Source organism: Taudactylus pleione, unplaced genomic scaffold, assembly GCF_031769625.1.
Source record: "Taudactylus pleione unplaced genomic scaffold, aTauple2 ptg000690l, whole genome shotgun sequence".
Lineage (NCBI taxonomy): Eukaryota > Metazoa > Chordata > Amphibia > Anura > Myobatrachidae > Taudactylus > Taudactylus pleione.
Genome location: NW_028285092.1, coordinates 4,964,549 through 4,986,380, shown reverse-complemented (window position 1 = coordinate 4,986,380; position 21,832 = coordinate 4,964,549). Strand labels below are relative to the sequence as shown.

The 21,832-nt window shown below is 45.7% G+C and overlaps 1 long non-coding RNA gene across 1 annotated transcript in view; it reads left to right on the top strand.

Annotated features, from left to right (window-relative positions):
- LOC148477773 (uncharacterized) overlaps positions 1–21,832 on the top strand; it is a 37,100-nt gene that overhangs the window by 1,754 nt on the left and 13,514 nt on the right. The window contains exon 2 of the long non-coding RNA XR_015872475.1: positions 2,872–3,005. This is a non-coding gene — a long non-coding RNA (uncharacterized LOC148477773). The remainder of the gene's footprint in view (positions 1–2,871; positions 3,006–21,832) is intronic.

Genomic DNA, 21,832 nt, shown 5'->3' with positions numbered 1-21,832 from the left:
TAAATAGTTTAATTAGTTTAAAAATATATAGCTGACCTTCCTTTCCCCTTATACAAGTCTCTGTGTCATTATTTCATTATGATTATGGCTGATGGTTTACCTTGCACTGTTAGGAGACAACACTCATCAGGCGATGGGCAGTTTATGTAAACTCAGCAGTATGTGTAATGACCAGTTGTTACTATGGATAAGGTTCGAGGAGATCAGAGGGGTAAGACTGGCTGGATAGTGCTCCCATTTTTTTCCAGACACATTTATAAGGTATAACACTTTATTTTGGAGAGAGAAATAATTGACAGGTTACAGCAATATACTTAATTAACAAGTTATATAGTAAGCATGTCTCAGGTATTAAGGAGCAATGAACCCCAAGAAATTACTGACACCCCTGCAATTTACCTATGACCTCAGCTGGCAAGAAGACACATGTAAAAACACCAGATTAGAAATTGGAAATGCAATTGCAATAACTGCTACAGATGCAGAATAAGCAAAGCCATGCATGCAGTAAGAGAGCAAAGTCTAAGTGGTATGGAATCTAACACTTGGTGACACGTCACTGGTGAGCATGCACTTTTATACACAAACATATATGTAGAGTAAGCAGAGCCTTGCATTGTAAGAGAATGGACTAAGCAGTTCTGGATTCTATACTTGCGAAAAAAAGACACTTTGTGAGCCTGAAATAAATCCCAGATTAAAAGGCAGAATGAGAAGACTTCACTGTTAAGTAGAAAACAAGTTTCTATACTGCACTTCTTTTATCACTGAAGAAAGTCTCTGGTGAACTTGCAATTAATAGCACAGGTATAGAGGCAGAATGAGCAGTCTTAGCACAGTGGTTCCCAAACTGTCTTGGTTCATGGCACCCTTATTGTCTCAGACTTTTTCAGAGGCACCTATAGATGCCAGCAGGGCCAAATTCTGAAAGCTATGCTTTTCGGAGTTTGGTACACAGGGGTCAGATTGTAGTCCCCATTAATAATGGGGACTGCGATCTGCAGAGCTAATTAGCCTTCTGAAGGAGATTTATGTGTGCACATAGCAACAATTCACAAAAGATGCAAAAACTGCTTTTTCTACATAATATTATGAAAAAAAAGTCTTGATACATAGGGCCCTAAATCAAAACCATTGGAGCTGTCACTCAGTGGAAGTTAACACGCAAGAAGATTGTAGATACCTGCCATCCTCAGGTTTCTCTGTGTTGCTTCTGATCGGCTGCCAGCAAGACTCCATCGCCTTCAGCAGAAGAAGAGGACAAAGATAAAAGGGCATACGTGGAAGAAAAGGAGTTGCAGAAGAAGTTTCAGGACAATAGGAACAGTGGTTTGTGAAGGGCATGGGAAATGTGGGGGGTGAGAGTAAAAGTAGTTGGGGGACAATATAAAAGGAGGAGTAATGGGCAAAGGAGGAAAAAGAAAGCCCAGGCACACATGGGCCTAAGGCGACATGGATACATATATTGGGGACTGGATTGGCATGGTAATATACATACTGGGGGTGACATACAGGATAAACAAACACTGGGGATAGGGGGAGGGGGGCATGGTACATAAACACTGCCGCTTGGTGGGGACATGCTGACGCACACACTGGGGTCTGGGGGGTTGACATGGTGACACACATTGAATCTTGGGGGATGGACATAGTGACACACTCTGCGTTTGGGTAAGATGAGCGGTGGGTGGGGCAATCCACCAGTGCCAGAGCCCATCTCCACTTTCAGTCACCAGGCGCAGCTTCTGCTCTTCCCACATCTCTCCCCCACATGCAGGCACCATTCAACGATCACCAAGCTGTCAATTTCTTTGGTGATCAACCGCATCTTGTTTCTACCCCCACAACTGCAAGAGACTCTGGTGATGAGTCTCCTTACTTCCCAGCCGCGGCACCCCTGGAAGTGTGCTGTGGTACCCCAGGCTGCCATGGAACACAGTTTGGGAACCACTGCCTTAGCATGAAATACTAACACACGTCTATGCTGTATTGTCTTAAACACTGCAGAAAGTCTCTAGTGAACTTGGAATTAATAGCAAAGGTATAGAGGCAAAAACAACAAATATCTACAGATGTGTCCACATACATCCTCCGTGCGCTACAAGTCGCGCCACATATAACGCTGGAGCTCCACGTGACTCGGTCTGTTTGTGCATATTTTTACCTTCAAATGCGTCTTATTCGCACAGTGATGTGAATAGATAGCACAAGCAGCTTCTGCTGATTAAAATGTTATGCAGCACACCTATATTCTGTGTGTGAATGTGGGTGTATCTGCATGCTAAACACTACGTTACAGTGTTACAGCCGCTGACACTGTAATGTAGCATTTTGCATGCAGATACACCCACATTCACACACAGAATATAGGTGTGCTGCATATCATTTTAATCAGCAGAAGCTGCTTGTGCTATATATTCACTTTGTTGTGCGAATAATATGCATTTGAAGGTAAAAATATACTCAGTGCTACTGAATCGCTCTACGGCATGGCGTGACTAGAAGGGCTAAACCCGATAATTATAATTTCTTATTGTCATGCATATTGCTGCGTAAGTGGAGAGTGCCAGGAAGAGATCCTACGTACCCTTTCCTGGTACATTTTGTGGAATGTTGCCCTTAGGCTTCAACAACTGACACCATGTGGAGATGGTATTAACTACCGAGTCTTGGTAAATTCATCAAAAAAGTAGCCCCCAAAGATACCTGTGTGCTGCTTTTGAGAAAAATGGGACCGCAAAAAACAAGCCGAGTATACTAATATTTAGGGCAGTATTTATATTATTTGATAAATAGCCCCTTAGAGAGACAATGCTATGATAATTTAGGGGTGAACAAGTATATTCATGGATTTCTTTTGCTTCCATCTAGAACAACCAGAAGGAGAATTGTGGACTAGGAGAAAATGAGAGAGCTGGCACTGGAGGCTGTCTTTATTTGAAGAGATAAGACAGACAGTCTGCAACTGGCAGTACAGCATTATATGCGTCAGATATCCCTAAATCGTAAGTCTTAAAATTGCATTTCTATTTTCCTCACAAAATAATGTAATTTATCTACTTTTACATATTAGGGGAAATATCAGGGCTGATAGTTTAGGGTGTGTATGTGACCACATGGCACTGCTTAGACCTCCTCCGTTTTCCACAATAGGCTACAGTATATGATATCATTAAGAGGCTATATGGTGATAGTGAGAAGCCATGTGATGTCATTAAGGATTAAGAGACTTTGATTTTATCATCACTTACTAATAGGGCACCGCAATTTTGTGCAGCACCATACAGTTGGGAATTAGGAGGGGAAAGGACTCTGCACCAGAAAGCTAACAATATATATTCATTGTACTATTCCCATATCAGACATTGGTTGTACCTTCAGTTAGAAAACATTGGGTTATGAAGACAGTTGACAAGCAATGACCATTTTACAATAACATTCCTCTTATTATTGGCTATAGATGGGGTTAAAATCTTTGGGACATTATAGTTTGCATTTCAATATCATCATATAGACCACCCGACCAGACTACAGATGGTATTGGTTAAACAATACCGTCTTGTGCTATTCTCATTGCACAAGGCCTGGGAACCCTGCTCTGCTTTGTCATAATGCAACATTTTGGGGCTTTATGGAGTTATACAGTGGCAATTAGTTGGTGGCATATCATTATATAGGCTGATATTAAGAAGCAATAAAATGGAATAATTACTATTTTGTGGCCTTTTGAGGATGGTATGAATTCGAAGCGTTCCTGCTAGGCTGTTTTAGACGGCGCTGCACCTTGCCCGATTTCAAGAGGGCAGGATGCACACTGCCCTCCTTTGCAGCACCCTACTAAAACAGCATGCGGGTGCTGTCCCCATGTGCATTCTGTTCTGCTGCCACTAGATGACAGCAATTAATGTTTGTGGTACCTTTCTTCAATTTCTGAAACAGAGAACTTGCTATTCTGATCTTAGGAAAGCAGATGCTCAAATTTGAATCAAAGTGGTCCATCATCCAATACATTACATTGATTGGCAGCAATCATAGACAACAGGTCATAGGGACAGCTATTTTTTTGGAATATAATGACAATTGGTAATTTTATTGTTTCACAAGTGTAATTGCACAGTGGTATATATAAGGTTAATATACCGACACCCAAGATGCCGACTGCCGACAGAAGGGGTCACTTAGATATGACCCACTTGTATTTTGCCTGGCACAACAAGGATTTGGGCATGAAATACTGTAGGTTGGCAAAATGGGTAAAGGTGCAAATTGTATTGATTTGAATAAGTAGCTGTAGTGTTTCTAGGGTTTAATAGCCTTGGGTCACAAATTTAACACTTCCAACCAACAGAGGGGGTAAATTACATATGACCCACTTCTATATTGCCTGGCCAAACAAGGTTTTGGTCATGAAATCAACTGACAAATAGGGCAAAGGAGCGAATTGTATTGATTTGAATAAGAAGCTTTAGTGCTGCAATGGTTAAATAGCCGTGGGCCACAAATTTGACACTTCCAACCAACAGGTGGGTCACTTACATATGACCCATTTGTATTTCACCTCGTCCAACAATATTTTGGGCATGTAATAGGCTGGCAAAGTGGCATTGCTGTGGCTAATTTGTGCACACCCCTGTAACGGTGTTCAAATGACATACCCATGTTCCGTCGACCAACCCCCGTCACCACCCACAAATGTCACTTCCTGTCAATCACTCTGTGAGGGGACTGCATACTACCTGTGCTTGCAGACCCGATTGCAGTGAGCGGCTCACGCACTATGACGTGGATGCATGCGCAGACTGCTAACATCAGCCGATTGTATGCATCTTAGCAACTGCGATCCATGCTTAATCAGGCCCTTAGTACGAAAGCAGATTGTAGGACTGGTTAGCTTGGGTGGAGTTAATTTTAAAGTAAAGGTGACTGCTAGATAATGCAGAGAGTGTTGTAGTGACCTCCAGATAATATAGAGATCTTCGCAATGGCCACCAGATAATGCAGAGAGCATTGCAGTGACCATTAGATAATACATGGTACATCCCAGTGACCACCATACAGGGGCGGATTGGGATGGAAAACCAGCCCGGGAAATTTCTGCAGCAGTCGTAAATGGGAGGATGTGGAGTCTGTGAAGGGGGCAGGATCTGATGACATATCTAAAAGGATCTGATGGTATATAAGTGGCAAGTGGAGGAGAGATAGCAAGAAATGTCAGAGAAACAAACAAGAAAGATAGAAAGATAGAGAGAGATGAAAGCTGTTTTTTTTCTTCAACATTTATCAATGTACAATCCCATCTCCTCTATATATTAATAATAATTCCACATATCAGTGTCTGCTGGGGTTGTTTTATTCCCCCTTATATCACTGTATAGAGCCTTCACCTCGATATAATAATAATACCACATATAAGTGTGTGCTGGGAGTTTTGTTAATCCTCCTCATATATCACTGTACTATCTTCTCTCTATATAATAACACTACCACATATCAGTGTGCTGGGAGCTGTGTTACTCCCCCTCATATATCACTGTACTGTCATCTCTCCCTTATAGAATAACAATACCACATAGATTGCTAGGAGCTGTATTATTCCTCCACATATATCACTGTACAGTCCCCTTCCCCATATAATAATAATACCACATATCAGTGTGTTCTGGGGGCTGTGTTATCTCTCATCATATATAATTGTTAGGTCCCCTCTCCCCTATATAATACCACATATCAGTGTGCTGGCAGCTGTGTTATTTCCCCTCATATGTCACTATAATGTTCCCTCTCCACAATACAATAACAATGTCACATAGCAGTTTGCTGGGAGCTGTGTTATTCCCCCTCATACTGTACTGTCCTCTCTCCCCTATAGAATAACAATACCACATTGTTTGCTAGGTGCTGTATTATTCCCCTGCATATATCTATATTATAATACCACCACATATCAGTGTGCTGGGAGCTGTGTTATTCCCTCTCATATGTCACTGTACTGTTCCCCCTCCCCTATATAATAACAATGTCACATAGTAGTGTGTGCTGGGAGCTGTGTTATTCCCCCTCATATGTCAGTGTACTGTTCCCTCTCCCATATATAATAATACCACCACATATCAGTGTGCTGGGAGCTATGTTATTCACTCTCATATGTCACTGTACTGTTCCCCCTCCCCTATATAATAACAATGTCACATAGTAGTTTGCTGGGAGCTATGTTATTCCCCCTCATATGTCACTGTACTATTCCTCCTCCCCTATATAATAACAATGCCACAGTAGTTTGCTGGGAGCTGTGCTATTCCCCCTCATATGTCACTGTACTGTTCCCCCTCCCCTATATAATGCCACATATCAGTGTGCTGGCAGCTGTGTTATTTCCCCTTATATGTCACTGTACTGTTCCCCCTCCTCTATATAATAACAATGTCACATAGCAGTGTGTGCCGGCAGCTGTGTTCAGCCCCCCCCCCCCCGAAGGGTCACATACCAGCCTTTTTCCAATGCTGGTCTCACTGCTCCCACAGTCACATCATGGCCTTGGTGAAAGAGGAGTGGTGCCTGCTTCCTTTTGAAGTTTCAGGAACCACCAATGAGACACTCCACGGTGTCTCCGCCGCAACGTTCCAAACGAAGAGCAGTTCAGCCAGTGACGACGCTCAAGCTGTGCTGTATGAGGAGGCTACACTGGAGTGAGACACCTGGTGGTGGGGAGAGGTAACTGCAAGGCAGTGTTACTGGCAGCTATGAGAGACTGAGATTTTTCTGCACGGCCCAGCCGCCTGACATCTCCGGCTTTCTCCACCGCCGCTTTTCACATGCACGGCCACAGCAGTGAAAGCCCTAAAGGGGCTGCTAACTGGCCCAGTGGGAAGTACCCCAATTTCCAGGTGGCCCAATCTGCCCCTGCCACCATATAATGCAGGGAACATTGCAGTGACCGCTAGATAATGCAGGGAGTGTAGCAATGGCAGTTAGATAATGTATAGAGCATAACACTGACTGCCAAATAATGCAGAGATCATCGCTGTGACCACCAGATAATGCAGAGAGCATCACAGTTATCATTGGATAAGTGTGGCAGTGACCACTAGATAATGCAGGGAACATAGCAATTACCACCAGATAAAGCAGAGAGCATCGCATTGAACACCAGATAATGCAGGAAACATTGCAGTGACTGCCAGAGAGTGAAGCAATGACCGTCAGATAATGCAGATCATAACAGTGGCTGCCAAATAATGCGCAGAGTGCCACAGTGACCACCAGATAATGCAGAGACCATAATTGACCCAGATACAACAGATAACATGAATATACCCCTTTCACACACAAATACAATAATAATACCCACGCACACACATTAATAAATCGTCCCCAGCACGGACATTATTAACCCCTCCTCCCTAAGTAAAGAACAAAACCACTCAATCTCATTGCATAAGTATACCATTCCTCCTTAGACAATATTTAAACATTTTCACCCCTCCTTTATCATTTTCCTTCCAGAAGGAAAGACAGTCTGGTCCCTGCAGATCTACAGGATACAGGAAAATAATTTATCAACAGCATAGACTGGAAAAGGGGTGGAGACTCGTGCAAGGGGGCTGGGTCTTGGCAAGGGACAAGAGGGAGTAGATGAGGAAAGTCAGACAGGGTATATTGGTGGGTGGCATCTCAGATGAGGGGCAGGGTCTTAACCAGGGTGAATAGAAAAGTCATACAGAGTAGTTGAGGATGCTAGGACTCTGTGTGAGGGGTGGCATTTTGGCTAAGAACAAGGGGTGAGCGTATTCAATACAATAGAGTAGGAGGGGCCAGAGACTCGTGGTGAGGGGACAGAGCAGTCAGGGGGACAGTCACAGGAGGAGATTCCATATAACAGAAGAGGGACCGGCAGGCAGTGACAGATAGATGGTAGGAGGGGGTGGAGACTCGGGCTCTCAGGTAGGGAGAGAGGGAACCCTGGGGCATCCACACTGAGGTGGAGCAGGCAGCCTGTTCAGAGAGGAGGACTAGAGAAGCAGGGCTGCCATCAGAAATTGTGGGGCCCGGGACTAACAAAATCGGCAGGGCCCCCCTTTCCCCCACTACCTTATTCCTACAAGAAAAAAAATTGTCCAAAAAATATCAAGCCTGCCCTCTTATGTGCATCCAGCCAGCCTCCCCCCTTAAGTGTGTCCAGCCAGGTCCCCCTTTAGCTGCGTCTAGCCAGGCCTCCCCCTTATGCATATCCAGCCAGGACCCTCCTTTTGAGCAATCAGCCAGCCTCCCCCTTATGTGCATCCAGCCAGGCCCTCCCCTGCAAGTTTTTTAGTGTGCAGTACTATATTACATTAATGCGCACTTTGAGAGATATTTTCATGTAGCGTGCTCATGATGTCTGTGCAATTCAATTACGTGAAATCACGGCAGTGTGCAACCTATGGGCCTGATTTAGATATTTTAGCAAAGCCGATATTTACACAGATCAAGTGATTGTTTGCCATTGCGCATATGTGAAAGCCACATGTGCAGCAATTGTATTACGATTATGCTCGTACAGAGGGACCACTCACAATGTAACATGTAGTCAGTGTTTGGGGATGGTAAAGGGGGTGCTAAGAAAAACGCAGGCGTGTTGGAGCATTTAAACGCTGTTTCATGGGCATGCATAAATTAGCTATTTCGTTCTCCTTCGCAGCATGAGTGGTCTCTGCATGTCAGGAGAGCTGCAGTGATTGCTGCTGGTCAGACTTCACTTGACTGCCCGATGTGCATCGACGTTAACGATGTTTATGCTGTTGTATGTCTTTGGATGGATATGAGAAGGCAGCAGTGAGCGTCCCTATGCTCAGCTATGCATTGGATGGCATTAGCATATTTTACCAGCTGTGATGTGAAGAGTGAGGAAATCAAACTGAACTCTAGAAAAGTGGCAAGTAGGACATTGTAGATGTCTGTTAGTAGCCATAAGCATGGGAGGCAGCTACTGATGTACCTTTTTTTTAATTTGGTTTCTTCTTCAGGGTCCATAGGCCCCACAGGGAGACCTTGGGATGTGGGTGATGGATCTAGAATCCATGCACCATGCAGTTAAAAGCTTTCAGCTCCCAGGTTACAGCTGGTCCACTCTCCCTATACGCCACCCCCGAGCCAGAGGCACCTCAGTTTCATTTGTGCCCGACCGGAGTCGGATCACCATTACGCAGCTTGTTATTTTTATGATTTATTTAATTAGTTTTACTTCTACTAGAGCACACAGCAGCAGACTTTCTATGGGATAGTCTGCACTGCTGCTCCTTCACCCCTCTGGAGCCGCGATGCCAAACTGCAGCCGGACATAAGGGAACAGGTAAGGTTAGGCAGTCTATACCTCTGGTCTCTGGGGACAGACCGGAGGTCACTGACATAGGCCCTAGCCACCACGATCCACCAGACCACCAGGGACATTTGGTGTGGGAACCAGCATCCTGGGGGTTAACAACCAGCCAGGGGAGACAACTTCCCCAATAGAGTGGCTCCTCCCCTCAGCTTAGGGTGCCTTTCCTCTGAGGTCTGGCTTCCCTGAGCTGTTCTTATCATCGGCCATGCCCTCTCTGACATCTCTGATGGCCATTTTCTTCAGTGGTGCGGTCACAGCTCTATCAGGACAGCACGAGGTCCGGTCCCCCTACATACCTCTCCCTTGTGTTAGTGTATGTAGCGCTATATCCTACCAGACACTGAGTCTGTGTAGTTGATGGTAGTGCCAATTTGCAGTGTGAATTCTGCATTGTGTGTGACTTATACTAGCACTGCCAGTCTGTGTCTTTTTTTCCTAACTGTCAGCATATATCTATACCTTTTCTCCAATCTGCCCTAATACAGGTTTAGTTAGGGTGGTTCCTATACCTCACATATATAATAAGATAATATTTGTGAGGTCTATCACATACTGTTGTGTGCTGCACTGTGCCATATTTAGGCAGTGGGCTCTTGCAGCTTATCCAAGCATCAGTTAGGACTATTATTTTGCTCTCTGACTAGTATCCTTTACAGAGCCGGCCCTAGCCAATTTGGTCCCCTAGGCAAAATTTTGGCTGGTGCTCCCCACCAATCACACACGTAAACATCTATATAAATATTAGATATATATATATATATATATATATCTAAGACTGCCGCAAGAAAAAAACAAAGCTGTGTTATTCCCCCTCATATATAACTGTATGGACACCTCCTCCAGTCCAGCGGCAGCAGGTACAGCAGCCGGAACTCATTGCACTTTCACTAGTATAACTAAAGTGGGCCGCAAAATATGCAATAGGAGCCGAATGCGGCCCACGTGTTCTGGTGTAGATGAAACAATGTTCTCTTACTGGAATCCAGGCATATCTGGGCATCAAAACGGCATTTTATGGGTGTGCATAATTAGCATGGAAGCGTCATTGTACACGTCACTTGGTTGTATTTCAGCCTGCAGTGATCGCAGTGCTTGCAGTGAGGTAGGGTCGACCTCAAGCACTGCGTGCTGCTCCGATGGCTCTTGATGATTCTAATTAATCATATACTTTCTGGAGATGACGTGTGGTAAGAAAGTAAAGTGGGCGTCTTTGTACCGGTGTGTGCTCACTCTGCCGTCGCTCTCTAAGACATAGAGGGCGTCCTTACACCAGACAGTGCGATCGCAGAATTTGCATTCCTGGCCCCTTTTGGCTGCAAGAGAGCGCAGCTTAGCATCCAGGTCTGAATCGCCCCCACAGTCCCCTACTCATTATACAGTCTAAGAATCAAGATAATAATACATATGAATGGTGACAGCTTTTCCTCTTTATAATAAAACCAATCAGTAGAAAGTTTGTTATATACCCAAAAATTTATAAATGCATGTATATGGGACATTATTTTTACTTTCAAATATCTGTCATGCTGGGTTTGCTGTGCACATGGAATGGCTGCTCCAGCCAGAAGGCACAGACTAACAGCACACACCATGCAGTCTCTTAGCATACAACAATGCAGTCTCTCAGCACACACACACCATGCAGTCTCTCAGCACACAACATGCACTCTCTCAGGACACACCATGAACTCTCTCAGCACACACCATGCAGTCTCTCAGCACACACCATGCAGTCTCTCAGCACACATGTATACACCATGCAGTCTCAGTAAAAAAAACATAGACACATATGTAGGCTCAGCTCACATTCATACATACAGTACTTACATACATAGATACAAACACGCACACATGTAGCCTCAGCACATGCTTAGACACACAATTTATCAACAGGGGGAAACAGCAGCGCTGCTGGGGAGTTACAGTTGTTAGTACTTACCATCAGAGTAGATGAGCAGCTGCCTAGAACCAGTGTGCAAAGAACCTTGGTGATGTCACAACCATGTGACCGCCAGGGGAGGAGTCAGTGTGAGTGTGTTAGTCCCGATGCACTGCTAGAGCATGGAGCTGTGACAGTGGCTGTACAGTTACAGACCAGGACAGGTAAAGAATCAGATCCCCCAGGGCAAGTATTCATTCCACTGGCTCCTGCCCCCGAATACCAGCCACCCAGTATCCTTTACATCAGCCACAGGATGTTCCGCAGGAGCTGCTGGGAAATGTAGTCCCTTCCACCACTGTAACAGTGGTCACAGAGGTAGAAGGGACTACATTTCCCAGCAGCCCCTGCGGAACATCCTTTGGCTGCAAAGGATGCCGGCAGTTCATGTGACTGCTGTTTTTGGAAAGCAGGAACAGCTGAGCTCTGAGGAGTTGGGGGCAGCTGCAGAGCTGAATGCAGACCCTCCAACATGACCCATTCCATTAGGTACAGAATGCTCTACTCTTGGACTTTCTTCTTAATTGATTATTGCAGCCATCTTGGGTGTAACACCTGTCTTATCAATTAACTAGCTCAACACAGGTGACTGCAATCATACATTATGTGGGAAGTGCAGGAGCAGAGTGTTTTGTACCTGATGGGAGGGGTAATGTTGGAGGGTAGGTGAATTCCCCTGGGCATTCCAGTTACCCTAGGCATTTGCTTATAATGCCTATGCCTAGGGCCGGCTCTGATCCTATATACTTGTGATTGCATCATACCCAGTGCCATATTATGTGTCAGACATGTCTGACAAGGAACACACTTCTGCACCCATTCTGCTATCTTGCCATCTAGGGATTGTGTGTGAGGTGTTATAATCCTCCATGCACCTCAAACCCCCAACAACGGTACAGGAACCCCCTTGGGCTGCCTTCTGTACCTCACATATATAGAACTAAGTATTTGTGTCTCATACAGTTGGTCATTACACTATGCCATATTTAGGCTGTGTGCTTCTGCAGCTTACCCAAGCATAAGACAGGACCAGTATATTTCAAAACTACTAGTATCCTACATACATGGTGGATGCAAAATACCCAGTCCCATTTTGTGTGCCATATTACTCTGCAGCTATGTCTAGCAAAGGCAGGAGTAACAAACAGGCATCTGTACCCATATTGCTATCATGCAAGTTAGGTGCTGCAGACTTAAGGGAGGAGGAATTGATAGGCCACTATTGTGGACTGCCTGGCAGTCCGGCTGTTGTTCCGCCTATGAGGTTATCACAGCATGCTGTAATTCCCCCTTTGCAATTGCCCCAACAGGTTGTGGTGATACAGGTACCTCTTGTGCCCCCACCATGGGTAGACATACTCTAACTCTGTGCAGTCTATTGGCTACATCTAATGCCTTTCAAACCATGTTGCAAGGTGAGAAGCACTTACCCAGTAAACCCTCTAAGCGTACTGTGTTATCGTCACAGTCTATGCAACTCTCAGATTCTGAATAAGCATCTGAGGAGGCAGTAGTTGCTACTCTCCCTAACCCTAACTCCCCTCTGGAGGAGGATGAGAGTTGGTCAGAAATTAATATAGCTGCCTTGGTACAAGCTGACAGATCTATATTATTAATAGAAGATGATGAGCCAGCCCCTAAATCCAAGCACCCTATGTTTAAATGACAGAAAGTGGCTTTAGCAGAATTCCCTCTATTGGATCATCTAGCTGAACTCATGGCTGCAGCATGGCAATTGCCTGTTAAGAAGTTTCATACTGACCTCATGTTACTCTTTTCCTGTGGTCATTGTGCAAAATGGGAAACACCCCCTGCAGTGGATTCACATGTAACGTGTTTAATTAAAAGTGCTATGTTACCTATTCCTACAGTTATTTCCTTGAAGGATCCTATGGATAGGAAAGTAGAAGTTTGCGTGAAATAGATATACTCTCTTTCAGGGACTATTGCCCATCCAACCATGGCTATTGCATGGGTGGTTAAAGCTATAGAGAGCTGGGCTGATGCACTTGAAGAATCATTTCCCTCAGATGCTTCTAGGGATCAGATGTCTTTTGTTGCTCACATTCGATGCAGCTTATTATTTTGGAAAAGTGACATTGGACGCCAGTCTCTTAACCTCCTGAGTCTCGGCTGCAGCTGTGTCTGCCCGCCATACCCTGTGGCTACGCTCATGGAAGGCTGAAGTGGATTCCAAGGAAGGCCTAGAAAGATTTCCCTACAATGAGGAGATCTTGTTGGGCGCAGACCTTGACAAGATTGTAACTACTTCTACTAGGCCTCGGAAAGCCTAAAGGTCAGTCCTTTCCTAGGCAGTCAGCTTCCACTAGGGCCACCAAACCCAGGACAAAGCAGACCTGGAACATCAGACACCATGCTCCAAAACCGAGGATAAACCCTCAGCTTGATGGGACGTACCTCCCTCCGGGGGATCCCAGAGTGGGAGGCTGACTTCTTCCGTTTGCCCAGTGCTGGTGTCAAACCACAATGCATGCTTGGGTAAGAGAAGTGGTCTCTCATGGGTACGCCCTCTCATTTCTCAGCTTCACCAGTTTTTCTACACAGGCACTCCTTCAGACCCGAACAAGACCTTACAAATCCAGAAAGTAGGGGTGTGCACCGGCCACTTTTCGTGTTTTGTGTTTTGGTTTTGGATCTGGATCTTTCTTCGTGTTTTGGATCTGGATTGGTTTTGCCAAAACCACCCTTCCGTGTTTTGGGTTCTGGGTTTTGTGTTTTGGATCTGTATTTTTTTGAAAAAAAGCATAAAAACAGCTAAAATCACAGAATTTGTAGGTTTTTCTGCTCCTATGCTATTATTAACCTCAATAACCTTAATTACCACTCATTTCCAGTCTATTCTGAAAACCTCACACCTCACAATAGTGTTTTTATGTCCAAAAGGTTGCACCGAGGTAGCTGGATGACTATGCTAAGCGACACGAGTGGGCGGCACAAACACATGACCCATCTAGGCGTGATACTGCAGTGGCAGACAGGATGGCAGTTTGAAAAACTAGGCCCCAAACTGTACATAATGCAAAGAAAAAAAAGAGGTGCAAGATGGAATTGTCCTTGGGCCCTCCCACCCACCCTTATGTTGTATAATCAGGACATGCACACTTTAACAAACCAATCATTTCAGCGCCAGGGTCTGCCACACAACTGTGGCTGAAATGATTGGTTCGTTTGGGCCCCCACAAAACAAGCTGGCAATTAATCTGTCCATGCACAAACTGGATCTAAGGAGGCAAGATGTCGTCCTCATCCACCGATTCCTCACCCTCTTCAGTGTTGTGTACATCCTCACAGAGTATTAATTCATCCCTGCTGGAATCCACAACCACAGGTCCCTCTGTACGTGCTGGAGGCTGGTCTCCCTGGAAGAGTTGATAATTAATTTTATGAACATCATCTTCTCCACATTTTGTGGAAGCAACCTCCTACGCCTTTCGCTGACAAGGTTCCCGGCTGCACTAAACACTCTTTCGGAGTACACACTGGAGGGGGGGCAACTCAGATTAAATAGAGCCAGTTTGTACAGGGACCTCCAAATTGCTTCTTTTTCCTGCCAGTACAGGTACGGACTGTCTGACATGCCTACTTGGATGCTGTCACCGATGTAATCCTTTAACAGACAGATGCACGCTTGTCGCTGCTGCTTTAAGGATGCACGTGCGGCTACATCGCACACAAGTCACAAACACATAAAAAAAATAGTTATTTATTTTTTGGAGCACTTTGAGGGTTACACCACCCTTTAACAGACAGACGCATGCTTGTCGCTGCTGCTTTGAGGATGCAAGTGCGGCTACAGCCCACACAATTCACAAAGACAGAAAAAAAAAAGAAGAATATTTTTATTGTTTGTGGAGCACACTTTGAGGGTTACACCACCCTTTAACAGACAGACGCACGCTTGTTACTGCTGCTTTGAGGACAGCATCATATGCAGTGACAGTAGACTTGTCAGAAATTGTTGGCACATCCTTCAGTCCGGACCAGATGTCCAAACCAGCCCTTGACTTATGACACAGGCACACGCTTGGCGCTGCTACTGTGTTGATGCACGTGCGGCTACATCGCACTCAAGTCACAAACACATAAAAAATATAGTTTTTTATTTTTTGGAGCACTTTGAGGGTTACACCACCCTTTAACAGACAGACGCACGCTTGTCGCTGCTGCTTTAAGGATGCAGGTGCGGCTACAGCCCACACATTTCACAAAGACAGAAAAAAAATAGGAATTGTTTTATTGTTCGTGGAGCGCACTTTGAGGGTTACACCACCCTTTAACAGACAGACGCACGCTTGTCGCTGCTGCTTTAAGGATGCAGGTGCGGCTACAGCCCACACATTTCACAAAGACAGAAAAAAAAATAAGATTTTTTTTATTGTTCGTGGAGCGCACTTTGAGGGTTACACCACCCTTTAACAGACAGACGCACGCTTGTCGCTGCTGCTTTAAGGATGCAGGTGCGGCTACAGCCCACACATTTCACAAAGACAGAAAAAAAAAATAAGATTTTTTTTATTGTTCGTGGAGTGCACCTTGAGGGTTACACCACCCTTTAACAGACAGACGCACGCTTGTCACTGCTGCTTTAAGGATGCAGGTGGAATCTAGACGGGAATTTGAACCGGGGACACACTACCTCCATCAATTGTCTAAATCCCACTGCACTAATGGCGGATACCGGATGCACGTCTATCACCAACATAGCAGTCAAGGCCTCAGTTATACATTTTGCTTCAGGATGACTGCTGTCGTACTTCATCCTCATCGCTAGGGACTGTTGGAGGGTCAATTGTTTTGTAAAAGTAGTGGTGTTCCTACTTCCTCTCTGGGATGATGAACAACTCCCAGCAGCAGCAACAGCACTAGGAGGAAGTGGTTCTTGATCTTTCCCTATTTTATTTTTATCGGAGAAAGTTTGGTCCTCCTTTTATGTTATATTGATATATACGTGCGGCTAAAGCGCACACAAACACAGAAAATATTTTTTGATTTTTGCTGGAGAGTAGTGCACTTTGTGGGTAACACCACCCTTTAAGAAATGAGCCAGCCGGCTCTTTACTTATGGGACACAGGCGCACGCTTGGCGCTGCTCCTTTGTTGATGCACGTGCAGCCACAGTGCACACAATTCACAAACACAGAAAATATTTTTTTATTTGGTTTGGAGTGTACTTTGGGGGTTACAGCACCCTTTAACGGTCAAGCCAGCCGGCCCTTTACTTATGACACAGGCGCACGCTTGGCACTACTTTGTTGATGCACGTGCGGCTACTGCGCACACAATTCACAAACACAGAAAAATTATAATTTTTTTAGCACTTGGGGGGAGCACCCCTGATGGACAGAGCACCCCCTGGACAACACTACAGCACACCTTTAGGTCTGGGACACTGCACAGGACTTTGGAGTGGACACAGCCCCTATGGAGAACTGACTGCACAGCACAGTCCAGCCAGCCCCTATGGACTTTGAAGTAGTGGACACAGCCCCTATTAACAACAGCAGCACAGCACAACACAGCCAGCCCCTATGGAATTTGAAGTAGTGGACACAGCCCCTATGGACAACAGCAGCACAGCACAGCACAGCACAACACTACTCTGCACTACATTACACTACACAGCCCAGCCAGCCCTAACTCCCACCCTCCCTCTTCACTGTCCACAGCCGAGTGAGAAAATGGCGCCGATGCGGGTACCTTATACAGGATCCAAAACCCGCGAGACCCGGAAGGCGGGATGATGACGTTTTGCCTCAATTTCAGATCCGAGTCAGGCAGGAAAAGTCGAGCCTTACTCGGATCTGCCTTGGATCGGGGGGGTTCGGATTTCAGAAATCCGAACCCGCTCACCCCTACCAGAAAGCCATACATTCCTTGCGCAAGCAGGGGTAATTTTTCCAGTCCCTCTATTACAGTGAAGGACTAGTTATTATTCTACTCTTTTTGGTTCAGAAGCTAAATGGGTTTCATTGGGCTATCCTCAACCTCAATTCAATGAACAAATTCCTAAGGGTGCCAAGATTCAGGATGGAAACCCAATGCTCCATCATCCTAACTATGGAGCCTGAGAACTTTATTATATCGCTGGATATTCAGGACACGTACCTACATCTGCCTATAGCGCCCTCTCATCAGCGATATCTCCGATTTTCTATACTGCAGTAACACTTCCAAATTCAGGCTATGCCCTTTGGACTGTACACAGCTCCACAGGTGTTTACCAAAATTATGGCTATAATGGCGGCCCACGTGTGTGGTCAGGGTATCCGACTGCTACCATATCTGGATGACCTCCTGCTCTTAGCAGGATCCCCAGAGGTGCTTCAAAACCATCTTCAGCTAACCATTGCTTTCCTGCACGAGCACAGATGGTTAATCTACTGGAAAAAGTCCTCCCTGAATCCCTCACAAAGAATGATTCATCTGTGAGCCCTGCTGGATTCTCAGGATCAGAGAATCTTTCTGACCACAGACAAGATCTCAACGTTTCAATTTCGAGTGCACATATGTCTCCATAGTTGCCGAGTGTTGATCCACTCTGCCATCAGCAATGCAGGTTCTGGTATCCATGGTGTTCACATTTGACATTGTATATGCTCAGTTCCATTCCAGGACTTTGGAAAGGCTAATCCTCTCCAGATGGAATGGGTTAACCCAGGGGTGGGGAACCTTTTTTCCATTTTGATATATATAACATTATTTGTGGGGCTGGTGCAGGCCACACACCCTCCACGTGACATCACATGGGGCAGGGCAACAATTGTCAGTGATTACAGCAATGCCTGGAGCATCCTGAGGATGCTCGGGGAAGCTGTAAGGGCAGCAGTGTGACCATCTGAAGCATCCTAAGGATGCTCCAGGTGGCACTGCTGCATAGATTCTGGCTGCAGTGTGCCATTCTAGGCACCCTGGTGGAATATGCTCAGTTCCACTCCAGGCCTTAGCCTTCTCCATGTAGAATCCAACGGGAGTACCTGGAATAAAGATCCCATACTCACCATCATCCTCCAGCCACTCTCCCTAGCATCCCCGTTCTTGTCAAAATAATAAAACGAGTAAGCCGAACCTGCCGAACAGATGTAAGTATATGTTGTCACATATACCTACACTATGCAAAATGATAGATGATTGCTGTCATCTGTATTTCCCACGGACCGCTAGCCAATCAGCAGCCGCTACATGTAAAGTGGCCGTTGATTGTCTAGTGGCCCATGGGAAATACAGATGATCTGTATATGTTTCTGCTGAACTCACAGCTCACAGGCAGGTGAATTGATTTCACAAATTTGGACTGGAGTTTTTTCTGTTCTCATGAGAGTTTAGAAACTCGAATCTTGACAAATTCCTGAATCCTATCTTCACTAGTGAAAATTTACTTGAGTTTAGCCGATGGTGAAGTGAAGAGAGTTTGCTAACTCTTCAGAATTTTCCTGTAGCAAAAGAAATTTCTCACCCGAGTTTGTCATTTGTAAAAAATGCCCAAACTCTCCAGAAAACGCTAAATCAACCAAACTCGAATCTTAGTAAATTTACCCCCAGTTCTTTACAAATGTATTCTGACTAGCACCTTGCGTTCATTTTGCACCAGATGTGCCTAAATAGTGATAACATTTGTATTCCTACACCCCAGAAATTATTTCGGCATAGCATGCTATTACATCACTTCCCACTTTACATGCAACTTAAACAACTCCAATCTCTAAAATGATTTATTGTATATACTCAAGTATAAGCCGAGTTTTTCAGCACATTTTTTGTGCTGAAAAAGCACCCCCTCGGCTTATACTCGAGTCATGCCCGCATGGTACGCAGCTGAGTAGCGTACCATGCGGGCCGCGGTGCAGACTGTGTCTCTGTGACACAGCTGCACCACGTGTGTAGCGCTGACCGGACGGAGTTCGGTCAGCACTACACACTGCTAAACACACAGCCGCCGGAGCCGGCAGCTGTGTGTTTGTTGTAATCAGCAGCCGATGAGAGTCTGTCAGACTCTCATCGGCTGCTGCTGCTCCCACTGCGGGAGCCATCTTCCGGCTCCCGCAGTGGGTAATGGGAGAGATGTTGTCATGACGACATCTCTCCCATAATGCAAAGCGGCCGGAGGAGCCAGTAGCAGCGTCGGGACCAGGAGCGGGGTTTCAGGAAAGTGTTTATTTTTATTATTACTAGGGGTGAGCGGGTTCGGATTTCTGAAATCCGAACCCCCCCGAGCCTCCCGATCCGAGTCAGGCTCGACTTTTCCCGCCTGACTCGGATCTGAAATCGAGGCAAAATGTCATCATCCCGCCTTCCGAGTCTCGCGGGTTTTGGATCCTATATAAGGTACCCGCGTCGGCGCCATTTTCTCACTCGGCTGTGGACAGTGAAGAGGGAGGGTGGGAGTTAGGGCTGTGTAGTGTAGTGTAGTGTAGTGCTGCTGTTGTCCACTACTTCAAAGTCCATAGGGGCTGGCTGTGTTGTGCTGTGCTGCTGTTGTTAATAGGGGCTGTGTCCACTACTTCAAAGTCCATAGGGGCTGGCTGGACTGTGTTGTGCAGTCAGTTCTCCATAGGGGCTGTGTCCACTCCAAAGTCCTGTGCAGTGTCCCAGTCCTAAAGGGGTGCTGTAGTGTTGTCCAGGGGGTGCTCTGTCCATCAGGGGTGCTCCCCCCACGTGCTAAAAAAATAATATATTTTCTGTGTTTGTGAATTGTGTGCGCAGTAGCCGCACGTGCATCAACAAAGTAGTGCCAAGCGTGCGCCTGTGTCATAAGTAAAGGGCCGGCTGGCTTGACCGTTAAGGGTGCTGTAACACCCGAAAGTACACTCCAGTCCAAACCAAAAAAAAAATTATTTTCTGTGTTTGTGAATTGTGTGCGCAGTAGCCGCACGTGCATCAACAAAGTAGTGCCAAGCGTGCGCCTGTGTCATAAGTAAAGGGCCGGCTGGCTTGACCGTTAAGGGTGCTGTAACACCCGAAAGTACACTCCAGTCCAAACCAAAAAAAAAATTATTTTCTGTGTTTGTGAATTGTGTGCGCAGTAGCCGCACGTGCATCAACAAAGTAGTGCCAAGCGTGCGCCTGTGTCATAACTAAAGGGCCGGCTGGCTTGACCGTTAAGGGTGCTGTAACCCCCGAAAGTACACTCCAGTCCAAACCAAAAAAAAAATTATTTTCTGTGTTTGTGAATTGTGTGCGCAGTAGCCGCACGTGCATCAACAAAGTAGTACCAAGCGTGCGCCTGTGTCATAAGTAAAGGGCCGGCTGGCTTGACCGTTAAAGGGTGCTGTAACCCCCAAAGTACACTCCAGTCCAAACCAAAAAAAAAATTATTTTCTGTGTTTGTGAATTGTGTGCGCAGTAGCCGCACGTGCATCAACAAAGTAGTGCCAAGCGTGTGCCTGTGTCATAAGTAAAGGGCCGGCTGGCTTGACCGTTAAGGGTGCTGTAACCCCCGAAAGTACACTCCAGTCCAAACCAAAAAAAATATTATTTTCTGTGTTTAGCCGCACGTATATATCAAATCGATATAACATAAATGGAGGACCAAACTTTCTCCGATAAAAATAAAATAGAGAAAGATCAAGAACCACTTCCTCCTAGTGCTGAAGCTGCTGCCACTAGTCATGACATAGACGATAACATGCCATCAACGTCGTCTGCCAAGGCCGATGCCCAATGTCATAGTAGAGGGCACATACAATCCCAAATGGCAAAGTTCAGGAAAATGACCTTGAAAAAGACATTTAAATCAGCTGAAGAGAAACGTAAACTTGCCAATATGCCATTTACGACACGGAGTGGCAAGGAACGGCTAAGGTCGATCCCTAGTATGTTCATGACTAGTGGTTCAGCTTCACATGACGATGGAAGCCCTCCTCCCACTAAAAAAATCAAAAGAGTTAAGCTGGCAAAAGCACAGCGAAGAACTGTGCTTTCTAAGAAGATATCACAAATCCCCAAGGAGAGTCCAAGTGTGGTGGTGGTTGCGATGCCTGACCTTCCCAGCACTGGACGGGAAGAGGTGGCTCTTTCCACCATTTGCACGCCCCCTGCAAGTGCTGAAAGGAGCACCCACAGTCCACTTGCTGATATGCAAATTGAAGATGTCACTGTTGAAGTACAACAGGATGAGGATACTGGTGTAGCTGGCGCTGAGGAGGAAGTTGGCGAGGAGGATTCTGATGGTGATGTGGTTTGTTTAAATCAGGCTCCGGGGGAGACAGTTGTTGTCCGTGGGATGAAAAAGCCCATCACGGTCATGCCTGGGCAGAAGACCAAACATTCCAACTCTTTGGTCTGGCAATATTTCTATCCAAATCCGGACAACAACTGTCTTGCCATATGTACCATATGTAAAGGTGAAATAAGTAGGGGTAGGGACGTCAACCACCTAGGAACATCCTCCGTTATGCGGCACCTGCAGCGCATTCATAAAAAGTTACTGTCAAGTTCAGAAACTTTGGCTAAGACCGTAAGCAGTCCAGGGACACCTAAATCCCGTTGTCCTGTTGTATCCAAGCGCCTGCAAACCA